The sequence below is a fragment of the Cupressus sempervirens genome, chromosome 3 (genome assembly GCF_028749045.1).
Source record: "Cupressus sempervirens isolate cs-2001-9-10 chromosome 3, ASM2874904v1, whole genome shotgun sequence".
NCBI lineage: Eukaryota > Viridiplantae > Streptophyta > Pinopsida > Cupressales > Cupressaceae > Cupressus > Cupressus sempervirens.
Genome location: NC_143120.1, coordinates 22,442,423 through 22,460,199, shown reverse-complemented (window position 1 = coordinate 22,460,199; position 17,777 = coordinate 22,442,423).

Below are 17,777 nucleotides of genomic sequence, written 5' to 3'. Positions count from 1 at the left end.
TTCCTATATGTTTAAGTGTAAATTTTACCATAATTAAAATAAATTTAAACATATACACATATTTATCATAGCATCATTTAATGCTCTGCCGATTTGACTGATATTTGAATCATGTAATGATAAAACATTACCACCATCCAAGTTGATAGTGTCATCTGAAAGCATCTTTATAAATAGATGAGGTTATCTAGTAGTAGAATCTTGAGTAAGGGGGGTGTTGTAGGGTCCTAAGTAGCTGGGGATGGTGCTACAGGGTCCTGGGTAGCTGGGGTTGGTGTTATAGGGGCCTGTGTAGTAGCAGGTGCAGGAATGCCCTCCTGCCTCTGTGAACCCTATGATCCTATTTTACATGATAGAATATTACTGATCTGAGTGCTAATGTCATGAACTGGAATCCTTAGTGACCATAGATAATGCTCGATATGAATCCAAAAGATCATATACTAAACTAGATCCCAAACGACACAATGAGTCCACATCTAAGACTGCAGAAACCTCTAGTGGAGAAGGTAAGTCTACTACCCCATATGCATCATCAACACCTATGCTAGATGATGTAGTTGTGGGAATGGTACCTTGAGATCGTAACATATATCTACCACACCAATAAGAAGAAATCTCCTGCAACTGTGTAGCGACGATGGCAATGCTTGAATAAATTAGTGTCCTGATTGTGTCATCAGGAACACTGGCCTACATAGCAACCATATTTGGACCTCTTGGCATAACCAAAAGGTTTGGACCCACCATTGCCCATTTATTAATGGGTGCAGGAGTGTCTGCAAGTTTGAATCTCTCTAAAAGACTACCAAAACCCTGCCCAACATGACCTGGATAATCTATGTAATCAACATCATGTTGTAAATGAAATTTTGTAAATAATTATATACAAAAATACAGAGGGAACTCATCCTTATGTGTCCATCTATGATGAGTAGCCAACCAATGAGGATATATAAATGGTGTGATGAGCTCATTAGTACACTTCATTGCAGAGTAGCCTCTAACTCTAGCTCTATCTCTATAAAATGGAAACATGGTCTTCACCATGGCAGTGGAGACCTCAGTGTCAACCTGTCTATAATTCATAGTGCCAGTGACACTACAAGATAGAGAAGAATAAAATGTCTCAATACTGATATCATCAAAAGGGTTGTATGATTCAATGGTTTGAATCATACAAAACAACTCCTCTCGCATCACTATAATCTTCTCCCTATTAGGGAGGGTGGTAGAAGAGGAAAGTAAGGAGTTTAGAACCTCTATAGCATGAGATAATCTAGCAAGTGTATCTCTAAATAACTGCTCTCTATCCTCAATGGAGGATGTGGATCTTCATGTTGTGCCAGACTCAACACTCTGACCCCCTCTATGGACACTAGCATCCCCTGAGGATGCAGGAGCATGATCCCCAGAACTAGATGCCATAATGTATATATGAATATAATGTATGAGGATATGCTCGTGTGAAGCTACAAGAGACATAGTCTGATAAATATGTAGAGATTTGCACATGCATATATACACACACACACACATATAAACATACAAGTGTATAAATTTAAATAATTAAAAGTTAAATTTAATTTAAAACATACGTATATAAATGCATGTAACATTAAATGTATGGTGTTATTCAATCATGTACATGTATTTTAAAACAAATTATCTTAGAGACGATATCTAATGTATTTTAACGTGCTCATGCAAATGTGAAAAATAAATTTTCGTACATGTACATGTATATGTGATAAAAATAAAAATAAAAATAAATTCTTGATTAAAGTATAACTAAGTGTACATTTGTAACTTAAGTTTTTTACTAAATTAGGTTTTGATTTAGCTACAGGGTTAAACAATTTTTCTAAGTTTCATATAAATACATATAAGTGTTTCTAAGTTTCATATAAATACATATAAGTGTTTCTAAGTTCAATATAAATGTACAAGTGTTGTATAATTTTTTAGAAATTAATGATAGGTTTTAATTTTAAATTTGTATATAACAAAGTTAATTTTAGCTAATGTTTGACTGCATTTTACTTCTAAATAATTTATGTTTGACTACATTTTACCTAATATTTTTCTACATTTTAACCTAATGTTTGATTACATTTTACTTCTAAATAATTTATGTTAGAGTACATTTTACCTAATGTTTTTCTACATTTTTACCCAATGTTTGACTATATTCTTGCTTATGTTTTAAATAATTTGCTAACAAATCTAAAAAATAATTTAAATATATTAAAAAATTAACAAATCTAAATAATTCACTAATAAAACACTTTAAAAACAAATAATTTAACTTCTATTAACATTTACTGATCAAAAAACACTTTAAAAAAAAATTAAAATGCAAAAAAAAACCACTAAGCCCTTACGACCGAAACACCATAACTGCTCTCCAACAATCTTAGAACCACTACAGTGCAATTGGTAGCCGCAAAGTGATTGACAACAATTTTATAAAGCATGGGGGTCGTAACCCCCCATGCCATGTCGATGGGGAAATCTACCATGTCTATACAGCCAAAACATTTTCGGCCAAAATCGTTACAACTGGAATTGTTTTAGTCATAACCCTACCAGATATCACAAACAGTGACACAGCTCTGTGCTTTCACCCTATGGCATGGGTAAAGACATAGTTATGTTTATGATGATGAAATTGGTTACTTCTAAACCATTGTTGAGTTTAGATGGAATTCTTGAAGCCTTAATTCCTAACATTAGAATTAACTTGGGAGAGAAGCAAATTGGAATTGAAAAAAACCCAAGCATGAAGTACACTCCATTCTTTTAGAGGTTTGATGAAAGGTTGAGGCATAAATGATTTAAGGAAGCAAGGAAGGCCCAATTTTCCCTAAAATAATTGGTTATGCAATAGAATATTTATGAAGACATTGCATAGATGAAGGTCCATGTGGGATGTTCTACAAAAGATGAAGGGAGGTTGTAGGAGATTAGGTGTGCAAGGTATAAACAAACAAAGGTGAGGGAGACTAGTTTGAGGTTTGAATTAATGTCATGCTTAGAGGAAGAATCCACAACTTTGTTCCTCATGCCATTAGGTGAAGTCTGGTTGATCTTTTATCTCCCTTTGATGCTCTAGTAATGGGTTTGGTTAGGATGATGTCTCTTGTTTAATTTTTCTTTGAATTATTTTTGTAAAAATTATCAAATTGTTTAGGAGTTTGGCATACATTGGAAATGTAAGAATGGTCTTGTTTTTTCAAAGACTACTCTTCATGGTAGCATTTTTACTCCCAATTTTTTGTGAACTTTTGATGGGGTATGAATTTTTATAAAGAATTAGTTAGAAGTAGGATTGGATCCCTTTTTTGGGTTAAATGAATAATGGTTAATTGCAAGACATCCAGGAAAGAATGAAACGGATGTAAATAATAGGTCTGAAGTATTTTTTTCATCGACAAAGATGTAACTATCAAGGATGTTTTGTGTTTTTTTTTGACATTTAGGGTATTAAAGCTTCACTGAACACCCAATTTTGGGAAATTAATTTTAAATTGTAAATCTCTATGTAATGATAGTGGCAAAACTCTTGGAATGCGTTTGTAAGGCAATTTAGTTGCTAGGTGTTTAGATGGATTAATCATAGTTAGGACTTCATTGTTGTGAGTTTGAAGCGGTTTCAAAACACTTATCTACTTTATGTATTATTTTTTAATCTTTAAATAAAATTAAAACTATTATCAAGAAATAAAATCCCCAAGTGAGGATAAACCAAAGTAAATTACTTGGTCATTTTATTGTTACTAGACCTAGTGATAACTTTGTGTCACAAGAAGCACAATTGAGAATGCATTCTTCTACATTTATTGAAGTTTCAACTAATAGGTTAGATCTCAAATACTAAACATGTACTTATTATAAATCTACTTCTTTTATCTACCTAGATTTCCCATCAATTTTTCTATAATTTGCACTATGTTGGCAAAGCTATCAATTCAATTCAATTCTTAATTTTGCATTTTTTAAGTTTAAAAATTTGAAATTAAGGATTGTTTCTTAATATTGTGGGAAGGTATAAGATCACCATATATCGCATTCACATATTCCCCTAGCACTTTAAAAGGCAATTCTAATGGAAATATCTTTAGTTGATAAACTTATGCCTTAAAATTGTCATAGCTAGAAGACTAAGATGACCAAATTACTTCGGTAATTTTTTTTATATGAGCCCTAACCAAACTTGACTTGTCAATTTTGGATCCCTTAGCATTCTTGGTGTAATTAAATATTCACTAGTTACACTTACTTAAGCTTACGTAGGATAATGCATTTCATAGCAGTTTGTGATTGAGACACTTAGGAGTTTGCACCTCAATTAAACACATGGTGTAGGAGAGTTCCACTCTAGGTGGTCATAGTTGTTATCTCATTCCACCTTTAGTGCACTTATCACATTATCATCCTCATCATCGCACATACTTCATTGCATTATAATAGAAGATGATCCACCTTTCATGGACATGTGATTCCACCTTGTGTGGGTGATAGCTTATCTTCTCCTTATCATTGTCTCTTATTGCCTCTCCTATATAAGGAGGCCTATTGTGCACATTTAAAATCAATCCACTGGATGTCAATCAAGTCCATTATCAATAATAGCATTCTTGCATCTTCATGCAATTGTATTGCCAATCTCTTGTGGAAGTTATCTTGGTTTTTCATTTGATCCTGGGGGTGTTGAAGAGTCACCTAAAAATCTAACATGGTATTAGAGCTCTCATGGTGTGAAGACCTCTTCTCAAGAAGTGCAATCTTGGCTTCAATTTGGACATCACAATTTGGAGGAGATTCCGAGAGTTGTATTTTGTGCCTTCTATTGCATGTAAAAATTGGAGCTTGCTGGTGCAAATCAGAGGTTAGCATCATATAGAGGAGGTCAAAAAACCCCTAAATCAAATTTTGTTTCATCCAAATTGGACATCTGAGGCCAAATCTAGAGCCATTTGATTTTTGAAGGTGCGATGGCGACGATTCAGAAAAAACAATTTTAGAGGCGATTTTCAAATAGCTAAATCTCCCTCATACAGATTCCTTTTTTCGAGCAATTTTTGTTTTTGTTTTGGGGTAGAATTTCACAATCTACATAGTGCTACAAGTGATTTTGGATCTTTGTCTCTAAATTTTTCAGAAAATTGCAAAGCCCATTTTTTGCAACTTTCAAGGCTCTATTTGGGCACATTCAGTAACATTTTCAGGTGCAATTTTTTTTGAAAGTGCATGATTTTTCCTCTACTTTCTAGATCTATAATCAGATTTTAGTGATTTGGAGAGGACATATCACTTTAAGAAATAAGTCTTTTTTAGCTATATTTGCACTTGGTGAATACTTGGATTTCAATTTTCTTAATTGAGTCAATAATTTGAAGGAGTTGTCAATTGATTTCAGTCATCATTTGATTTCATTTCGTCATTTGATTTCATTAGGGATTTTTCAAAAGTTCCATTACTCACTCCATATAACTATCATGAATGGAAACAAGCAATTTCTAATCAGTTGATGAGTATTGAATTGCTTAGAATGATTCTTGGATAGGATCTAGAACCAACTACAGGTGTTGCAAAAAGAAGGAAATGGTTTGATAGAAGGGATAAAGCACTTGCCTCTCTTAGATCTACCATCTCCAATGATTTGTTATATCATATTGCATCCTGCACACATCCTCATGATGCCTGGACTACATTGGAAGGAATCTTTGGTAAACCTAATAGAATACAAAAATTCAAATTGAAGAACAAGCTTATAGGTCTAAGTCCATGTGATTTTGACAATATCCAAGACTTTTTCTCTAAGTTCAATTCCATTAGATTGGAGCTTTCTAATTGTGGCATTACTAAAGATGATGAGCAATTGATATTATCTATTCTTTCTAAGCTAGGTCTTGAATATTCAATCTTTGTTTCCACATTCTATGCCACTATGGATGCTCTTGGTAGTGCACAAAAAATGCCTTCTGCTCAGCTCACAAGGGAACAAGTAAAGTTAGCACACATGGGTCAATTGAAGCCTTTAAAGCATCAAGCATTGGTTGCAAATGACTCTTATCCAAAGGCTCCCAAAAGAAAGGGAAACAAACAACACAAGGATCCTAAGCAACATGAAAAAGGTGATGACTCTCCTTCACAACATAATATTGAATCCAAGTCCTCTTCAAGAGAGGAATCATCTAGAAGAAAGAGAGATAAATGTGCTTATTGCAAAAAGTTAGGACATGATGAGCATAAATGTTTCCATAAGAAGATTGATGAGCTCAATCACATTCTTCAAAAGAACAATATCTAGTTGCCCTCATCAGTGTCTTCTCCTTCTTCTCAATATTAGGCAACTGCTACATCTACATCATCATTTAGAGGCAAAGGACAAGCACTCATTGCTTCCACACATCCTGAGCAAGGTAAATGGCTTCTTGGTTTAGGTGCATCACATCATATGGCATCTTTTATGGATATGTTTTATTCTATTGAGCCTTGTACTTCTTCACTTATATTGATGGGTAATAATACATTTATAAAAGTTTGTGGGAAAGGTTCTATTCCTATGGGAGAGGGTACATTTAATGATGTTCTTTGTGTACCATCCTTGACCACTAATCTCCTTTCCATTTACCAAATTACTCATGGGGCACAAGGTAAAATTGTTGAGTTCACTCCTGATTATGTCTATACGAGGGACATGCAGATTGGAGATGTCATAGCTATGGGAGTTGTTGACCATACATCATGCTTGTATTCTTTTGCATATTTTGTTGATAATGATGATGATATTCATGATGTAACTAACCCTTTATCAAGGGTGAATAATTCATGTGAGGAGAATATTGGACACTTGAATCATTTTGTTCTTGAGACAAGTGTTGAACTTCCTACTCCTTCACCTCCTGCTTCTTCAGACATGAGTTCTACTATTTAGCAGGATGATCTTTGTGCTTCAGATCTTGTAGTGTGGGATGAATTCCTAGATGCTCTTTCAAATGAGTCTCATAATGCAGATTTGGTTAATATATCTAAGAAGGTTTCTCTTTGAGATACTTCTTCACCTTGTTTGGAGATTGGATTTCCCAACTCTTCATGTTCTCTTGATTTTTCACATCTCATAGATCAGCTTGATGGTGTGATAGAATCTTTGGGCTTGGAGATACCTATTCAGTCTTCAGAGATGCATTTATGGAGACCTTCTTCCTCCTTCCTCACTTTTTACACGGAGTGGCTTCTTTATCATTTGATGTATTTATCTCTTCCTAAGGAGAGACATGTTTCTTGCAGACATTGAACTATCTCTTGTTTGTAGGTACTCTTCATCTACATTGGAGCTTCTTCATTATGGGAGGGATATCATGTCTCCTTATTTCCTTCCTATGGGGGGATCATTCTTTGTATATACATGATGTATGCAATTTTTGGGGGGTTTTGAGTGCTCCATCCATCCATACATCTTGTTTTCATCTCTCTTTTTGGAGAAGGGTTTTTCCCATTAGGTTTTCTCTCTTTCTCCACTTTATGAGAGATTACATTTCATGTATTGCTTTGCATATTGTACATGGGTATCTAAAATGGCCTTGTAGCCGGGACCCATCTTGCATTGTGAGTTTAAGTGCATTCTCCTAAATTTCACTTAAGGGGGGGTGTTGGTGTAATCAAATATTCACTGATTACACTTACTTAAGCTTACTTAGGATAATGCATTTCATAGTAGTTTGTGATTGAGACACTTAGGAGTTTGCACCTCAATTAAACACATGGTGTAGGAGAATTCCACTCTAGGTGGTCATAGTTGTTATCTCATTCCACCTTTAGTGCACTTATCACACATAGATCACACATACTTCATTGCATAATGGAGGATGATCTACCTTTCGTGGACATGTGATTCCAACTTGTGTGGGTGATAGCTTATCTTCTCCTTATTGTTGTCTCTTATCACCTCTCCTATATAAGGAGGCCTATTATGTACATTTAAAATCAATCCATTGGATGTCACTCAAGTCCATTATCAGTAATAGCATTCTTGCATCTTCATGCAATTGTATTGCCAATCTCTTATGGAAGTTAACTTGGTCTTTCATTTGATCCTGGGGGTGTTGTAGAGTCACCTAAAACTCTAACAAGCATAAAGACAAGATACATTAGCCTATGGGTTTATTTAACATGCATGTTTTAGACATTCCTCTCTTTTGTCATGATTCATGTCCCACTTGTTGGGCTATGTGGCTCAAAGGTAAGAATCTTTTCAGGGGTATTAATAAGTTTAGTGGATATTGTCTTAAGTCAAATATCTTTGATACTTGATTCCTTATAATCTAATAGTAAAAAAAATGGGGAAGTTCAAATCCATCAAATTAACTGGAGAAAGTTATGGCAATGACACACATAGCAAATAATGTATTTTTCTATATTTGTCAAAGCTTTGATACCCCTTTTTTTTTTTGCATCAAAATTTTATTCCACTATGGATGCTTTGCATCTAGCACACACTTTGCCTTAATTTGTCATATTTTGGAATCACTAAAATGAGAATGGATCAATTTCATACACCTTGTTTCATACTCTTTGGCTACTTACTCATCCATAGTGAAATAAAAGAAGAAATAAAGGCACACAACATTTGTAAATACAGACCATTATGTTGTCACTAATGTATAAAGAGTATTTCTATTATGCAATAATATCTTATCATTGATATCAATATTGTTTTTATGCTTGTATGATCCTTACTGGATGTCAAAATGCATTGATACAATTTTTAAATCAAATATGTTGATACGGGGTTCATGACTTGATATCTAATGAGTATTGAACAAATGTGCTATTCTATAGCTCGGGTGACACATGTATGGTTGGAAAAATTAGGGCCCAAGGCACACCTAACAATCCAAACACCCTATAGATTAAACACAATGAAAGAAAATAACATAGAACAACACCAACAGAATAAGAAACAACAATATATTTATTGATTCATCAAATATTAGCAAACATGCCCATTTGTAAGGCCTTATGGGTTATGACCATTATAAGAAAATTACAACTCCAATATCCACAATCTCTGCAAATTCCAACTCTAGACGTCCTCGTCTATGTTCATCTGCTCTGAACTCTCTAAGCACTTACTTAACCTAAGACTAAACACCTCTACTTATACTTGCCAAAATGGATTACAAAAGATTATAGATCTTTACATAAGAGAAGGCTAACCTCATAATTATCTACACACATGCCAATGCATGATCCTTACATTAAATTCATGATTCAAATTTAATGAACAAGTTCTCTCATACTAAGAACCAATCATAGACAAACTCAACCAAAGAAGGAACTGAGTATCAACAAACTGTCAAGCTCACTTGACATAAGAAGGAACTTGACAACCATAGGACCTAGCCAAAATAAGAACTTGACCAATATTGTAGGAACTTAGCCAACATAGGAAACTTGACAAATATTGCAAGAACTCAACAACAATTGTAACTCGGCAATAAATGGCATAATGCACAAAGATGAGCAGGATAACAAGGCAATTCGAGATTCTCCTGCATCAGACAACTAGGGTTGAAAGAAATGATTCTCTTGAATCATTGAAATGTCACAACTTGAGTTGTATCTAAGTCAGATTGAGAAATCCATGTAGCATATTCAACTAGTCTATTCTTCCACTTCACCAAATATAACACAAATTCCTTACGAATTAAATAATGTATCCACTTCTTCGAGGCTTAAACAATAGCATCAAACTCTTGATCATACACATAATACTTCTTTTTAGCATCATTCAACTTCTCACATTTAAGAAAGAAATATGTTTACCTTCTTGAATCAACATAACTCCTATTGCACTACCACTTGTATCACACTCAACTTAAAATATCTATTCAACCTCTTCAAGCTATTTCTTAGGATAATCATATGGTACAAGAATTTCATCATCTAACTCATGACACTCATAAAATCAACAAAATTGAATATAGCATATCTATCCATGTTATTAGGTAACTCAACTTCATAAGCATTACCATTGTCAAACTTCCTCAAGATCTTACAAGGACCAAACTTCTTCATTTTAAGTTTATTATACATTCCAACAAGAAATCTACCTTTCTTCAAATGAACCATCATCTCATCTCCAAATTTAAAAGAATGATGTCTCCTAGACTTATATGCATTCTCCTTATGCTTTTGATTCTTTTGTTCCAACCTCAACTTCACTTCCTCATGCAAATACTTCATAAAATCAGCAAATACTTCTCCTTCAAAACTTCTCTTCTCTTCACCAACAAAATCCCTTAAATTTGATATACCTCTAGGCTTCATTCTAGTAACAATCTCAAAAGATGTTTTCCTAATACTCCTATTCACATAATTATTATATGTAAACTCATCTTGTGTCTATACCATATCCCAATTACTCAACTTATCTCCAACTAAACATCTCAAAAAATTACCCATACTTCTGTTCAGAATCTCTATCGATCCATTTATCTATGGATGGAATGTAGAACTAAAATTTAGCTCAGTATCCATTTTCTTCCACAAAGTCTTCCAGAAATAACTAACAAACTTGTTATCTCTATCAAAGATAATACTTCTTAGTAATCCATGCAATCTAACAATCTCTTTAAAGAAAAGCTTTGCAACATGCACTGCATCTGATGTCTTCTTACATGGTATGAAATGTGTCATCTTTGAAAAACTATCCACAAAAACAAATATAGAATCATACCCTCTTGTTGTCTTAGGTAATCCAAGAACAAAATTCATACTGATGTTCACTCCAAGCAGGAACATAAATAGGTATACACAATCTAGTATTCTGACTTACTCCTTTTGTAAGTTAACGAATTCCACAAATACTTACAAAATTTTAAATATCCTTATACATCTATGACCAATACTACTTATCCTTAATAAAACTCAATATTTTATCAATACCCAAATGTCCATCCAATCCACCACAATGATTTCCCTTAATCGAGTTAACTCATATAGAACTTCTTGGTATACACAATTGAATCCCTTTGAAAAACATATCTTCTTGAATAAAATAATCCTCATACTTGATCTGATAGATGTGGTGCACTGCACTCTCTCCACACCTCAAAAAAATTAGGGTCAGTGTCATACAACTTCTTCATCTCATCAAAACAAAGAACTTCAACCTTCATCTCAGTCAACAAAGAACGTCTTCTACTCAATGTATCTGCAAATCAATTAGTGACTCCACTTTTATGCTTTATCACAAATGTGAAACTTTGCAAGTACTCAATCCACTTCATATATCTTTGATTCAACTTATATTAACTTCCCAAATACTATAAAGCTTTATGATCAGTATATAACACAAATTCCTTATGAATTAATTAATGTCTCCACTTCTTCAAGGCTTAAAAAATAACATCAAACTCTTGATCATATACATGATACTTCTTTTTAGCATCATTCAACTTCTCACATTTAAGAAAGAAATATGTTTACCTTCTTGACTCAACATAACTCCTATTGCACTACTACTTGTATCGCACTCAACTTAAAATACCTTATTAGAATCAGGTAAAGCCAATATAGGTAACTCAACAACCTTTTATTTCAAAGTCTCAAAACTCTTATCAGCTCTATGTGTTCATTTGAAATCCTTTTTGTCCTCTCTCATAGTCTAAGTCATAGCATTACAAATAGAACTGAAATTCTTTATAAACTTTCTATAGAACTAGTCAAACCATGAAATGATATTACCTCGCCCACATTCTTAAGTGTAGGCCACTCCATAATTTATTTAACCTTCTTAGGATACAGTCTCAAACCATTAGTTGAAATCACAAAACCCAAATACACAATTTCTTCTTGCATAAAGGAACACTTTTTCAAATTAATTAGCAATTTCTCCTTTTTTAACCTCTGCAACACTTGCCTAATATGCCCAATATGTTCTTCCTTAGTCTTGTTGAATATCAAGATATCATCCAAATAAACAATCATAAACTTACCCAAAAATATCTTCATTCATCAACCTCATGAAAGTACTTGGTGCATTAGTCAACCCAAAAGACATTACCAACCATTCATACAAACCATCCTTTCTCTTTAAAGCAATCTTCACTCATCACCTTCTTTGGTTTTAATCTAATGATAACCACTCTTCAAATCAATCTTGGTAAAATATTTTGCTCCACTCAAAATATCCATTATGTTATCCATCCTTGGCATAGGAAATTGATATTTCACTGTTATCTTGTTAATATCTTTAGAATTAGTACACATTCTCCATTTTCCATCATGCTTAGGTGCCAATACAACATGTACAACACATGTAATAAAGCTTTCTTTGATCAAACCTTTCTGTAACAACTCTCACACCTGTCTATTAAGTGCTTCATTCTCTATAGGTGTCAATCTATATGGTGCTTTATTTGGAAAACTAGCTACAAAAATTAGATCCATACAATGACTTATACTTCATACTAGTGGTAAACTATCAAGAATACCTTCTACCACAATTTCCTTGTATTCATTCAATAAGTTTTCAGTTATTCATGGCACTCAGCTAACACTGTCAGCTCTCACTGTCACTCAACCTCTATTGTCTATTGTTGCTTGACCTATACTATCTTCTATCACTCGGCCATTAGTATGACATTTGTTACTTGACCATTACTATTACAACTCAACCCTCTAGGAATTACAACAAAGAAAACTCGGCCCATCTTCATCTCCTCAAATTATTTTCCATAGACCATGCAAACTCTAACAATAATGCAATTTATCTCATTTGGAACTTCAATCAAAGGCAACAATGTTTTCTTTACTGTATTCACCCAAAGAGTGCATTGATTCAATCTACCATTATGCACAACATGTCTATCATACTACCAAGGTCTACCCAAAAAACTATGACAACAATCCATAAGGCACAACACTTGGTGAAGGCTTTGTAAATGGGGTTGCAAGTGGAGTGATTTTAACCATGGAGGAAACTTCATAGTTAAGCACGCTTAGGCTGGAGTAGTACTAGGATGGGTGATCTCCCAGGAAGTCTTGATGCTTTGCCTCTATGAGCATCACCTAGATCCAATGAGTGTTAAGTGTTCCATTTATTCTCATGAGAGATGGATTCGTGTTGAATCACTACTCATGAAATATGGGTCAATGAGTTTGACTCAAAAAACTACACGGTTAAATCCTGATAGCAATTTCACAACAATCCATAGGCATAATATAACACAAAACTTCATCAAAGTAGTTTCCAATCTTGAATTTCACAACACATTGCTCATTTACCAACAACTTATGCTCATCCTTGATCCATGAAACATGATAGGGTTTAGGGTGTCTCAACCTCTACAACAATAACTTTGTAACCAACTCCTTTGATGCCAAATTTGGTGAACCATCACTATAATGATCACTTAACAACATTTTCCTGTTATCTTACATCTGCTCTTGAAAAAACTTCTCCTCAGGATAGGTTCTTCATTAACTCTTTTATTACACAAAGTTCTCCTTACCATCAAGTTTTCTCTAGCCTCAGGTCCACTTGGTGAATCCTTAAGACCCCCTTAAAATCATGACATTTTTGTTACCATTTTCACTCTCACTAGAGTATCTACACTCAAAGGATCTATGTCCTTCCTTTCCACATCTGAAACAATTACCCCAAAAACCACCTCTAGGGTAAGAATTACCTCTTCCTTAGTAAGAACTAGTACCTCCTTGATAAGAATTACCACTTTTCCACTTGGTCTTTCCTTTCTCACCACTTTTCCATTCAAATTTGCCTTTATCTTGCATAGAATTATCAAATCTACCACTGTCTACATAAGATCTACCTCCACCTCTCTAGAATCTACCACCTCTACCTCTACCTCTATCTTTTTTTATGCTTCTTTCTCAAGATCTCCTTAGCTTTCAAGGCATATTGATATGCTTCTTGCACACTATCCAATTTTACAAAACTTATCTCATCATGAATTCCATATCTCAAATCATTCAGGTACCTTGTGACTTTCTCAAACGCATCATCCACATGTCTGGATCTAATGTCCAATCTATAGAATTCCTTAGTGTACTCTTTCATAGTCATGTCCTTTTTTCTCAAATTTTGCATCTTCTACAACAAGCTAACTTGGTAATAAGTAGGAAGGTACTTCTTCTTCACCTTATTCACCATTTTCAACCAGGTTCTAATATTTTCTTTTCCTCTTCTCTGCCTATCAGTTTGTAAATTCTCCCGCTATAGTGAGGCGTGACCTTTCAACCTAGTGACTGTAATCTTCACCTTCCTATTATCACAAGTGTTTTCAAACTCAAAGAGCTTCTCCATATCTGAGATCCAATCCAACATAACATTGGTATCCAAAATTCCATCATAAGGAACAATTTCCACAATAGGCTTTGAATGTGCCCTAGACAATACTCTAAACAATCTTTCCTCATCTTGATCTTCCTCATGTCTCGGACTAGGGTTTGGTGACATTGTTTTATCATCACTCGCATCATCAAGATGCACTCCTCTCCTTTGAGTAGTCTCCACAACATCTAATATGGCTGCAATCTATCTCAACATGTCCAATATGACATTATCAACATTTCCTTTACCTCAAACTATTTTGACAAATAGGTTCTTGCAAGATTGTAACCCTCTACAAGTTATAGGTCAAATCAATAGATCTACCACCCTACAACCAAAATCATTTAGGGCTCTACATGATCCAATCTCCTCAAGGATGAACCTTGGGCTCTAATACCAATTTTTACAAGTATGGTTGGAAAAATTAGGGCCCAATGCACACCTAACAATCCAAAACCCCTACAGAGTAACCACAACAAAAGCTAATAATACAGAAAAACACCAAGGAGAGAAGAAACAATTATTTATTTATTGAAATTCATCAAATATCATAGAACATGCCTAGTTGTAAGGCCTTCTGGGTTACAACCAATACAAGAAGATTACAACTCCAAGATCCACGATCTCTACAAATTATAACTCCAGACTTGCTCCTCTATGATCATCTACTCCAAACTCTCTAGGCACTTACTTAACCTAAGCCTAAACACCTCTGCTTATACTTGCCAAAATTACTTACAAAAGATTCTTAATCTTTACATAAGAGAAGGTTGACCTCATAATGGTCTCCACACTCCCAATGCGTGATCCTTACATTAAATTCATGATTGAAATTAAATGAACAAGTCGAATCATACTAAGAACCAATCACAAAGAACCTTGACCAAAGAAGGAACCAAACATCAACAAACCAACAAGATCACTCGACACATGAAGGAACTTAGCAACCATGGGACTCAGCCAAAACAAGAATTCAACCAGTACAAGAAACTTGGCTAATACTGTAGGAACTTGGCAACAACTACAACTTGACTATAATTGACAGAATGCACAGTGATGAGTAGGATAAGAAGGAAACATAGGATGCCTCTGCATCATCGTGGTTGGATGCTAAATATTTTTTGCTTGATACATCGTTGCAATACAATTGATCAAGTAGATAATGCTTTTTTTAAATTTGGATTACAAAATAGTACCACTTTTCTCCACATTTGTAGTTAATGTTTTAATTTTTGTAAGTTAGACAAAGGAGGATGTATATAGTCTAAATGTTTATCATTTCATGTCTCAACAACAAAGACAATTCTTTTTAACATTTATTAAGTTAATACAATGCTACTCAAGATGGATCTAAATAATGCTTTACACTACTCTAAATTTCAATATTTGTTCTCGTTGTTTTTTGGCTAACATCATATTGTATATATATTGTTTCTCCTCAAGTCTTCAATATTGTGTACTACAAGAATGAACCGAATTGTTATACCTCACCATTGTATTAACTAATTTCCAAGCGATACTAGGGTTTTCAATACTTGTTTATTCTTCAAAAAATGATTGTGGAAGTGTGAAGCAATTATACCATAACGCTGTCTACTGTTAGATGATGTACTTATGTGCTACAAATATGCATCACCCCTAGAAAATGCATAAAAGCCACAACAATGTAATAATTCAAAAAAGTGAATATTGTAAGTTCATTCCAAGGGTGAAATTCATTTGGACTGAGTACAAATAAATTTGAAACCTATAACTAATGTTTTTAGTATTTTTTCAATAATGTGAATGTTTTTGATTAAGGAAAACAAGTTTTACAGGGACCTGAAACTCGAAAGTTTTACAACATAAAAGATAGACAAAAAAGTCCAGCAAAACACGAAACAACAACCAACAACCAAAAAGAAACAAAAGGCCAGAGGCCACGAGGCAAAAGCCAACTACCAAACCGACAAGGTAAACCAAACCTAATGGTTCTCCTTTTCCAGATCCTGCAGAGTTTCTGCAGGTTCATTATCCTTCTGGTTGTCCGCTCCTTCCTAGTTGATGTTTTGGGCTTCCTCCTAGTCCAAATGATCCACCTGGTCCCTACCTTCATTCAGATCAACCTCTTCCTTACCAATGTTTTGGCTAGTCAGCTTCCTCGTGTTCCACGATAATGTGAATGTTGACACTGAGGTATTTCACAATATTTTTGATCTTTTTAATATATACAAGTACTTGCTATTTTTCTTTATGCATACATAGATTTGTACATTGCCACCTAAACCATATACAAATCCAAAACTACCAAATAAATTAGCTACAATGTTAATTTCACATGCACCCCATTCCAATATTCTACCTATGTTCCACTTTATGTTTCTCAATAGTGCAATTACAATTACATCGTGTTGTCCCTTTAAAATGTTGTAATCTGACTCTATTTGCAGTGTGTACCCACTATTTCACTTTCTCAGATGTCACATTTTCTTTGGTCATGGCTTACCTACTTTGCACAAAATTGTCTCCCTTGACTTACAAATTAGTTTTCGAAACAAAAAAATGATAAAAAAATACCCAATAAAATCTTTGAATTTGAAACTTTAAACAATTTTCTAACTCTTTAATTAAATGAATTAAACCATGGAAATACATACCACCAAAAAAAAATTCCTCTTTATTAAAGTAATGCTACAAACTTCATCTTTAAGCATCTTTCTTCATCACCACATCTAATTTTCTTGTCTTTTTGTTCTCAAAAGTGTTATCCCACCCTTCAACAACACGTTCACCTATTTTATTACCTCATTATATTCTTTTGGCACTTCTAATATTTTTTCTCCTATTTGAATATAAAGAAAATATATGATGCATTGGGAAACATGACATGAGGGGGAATATAGGATCTATTCTTAACCCAAATTCCCAAAAGGAATGATCCAAATTGATTAACCACAAGGAAGTGATCAATGCACAGATGAATCAAACAATGGAGAATATGAAGAGAGGAAGAAATCCTATAATCTACTATAGAAAGTAAGTACTTGAAACCTTGAATGAATAAAAGACAAATACTAACCTCAATGTAGGGTGAATTTGGAATATATTGATTTCTGATGTTTGTGTACAATTTCGAAGAATTATGCAACCTACTCTAGATTAGAAATCTCGAGATGGAGAAAACCCAGAAAACTTTTGTCCTTCCGAGGGTAGGTTGACTTTGACCCAGATAGTAGGGCACAATCTTACTCCAAGGCACAATTGTACCCCAAAAAGTTGACCTTGACCTGCATTACTTCGATGAAAATTCTATTCACGAATTTTGCAAATTCAATGAAAAGGGTATCCAAATGTGTACTTTAATTCGTTGTCCTATACCTGTACTTGCAAGAAAATTGGTTTTTTTTTAATGTGGGGGTTTCCTTGGTCA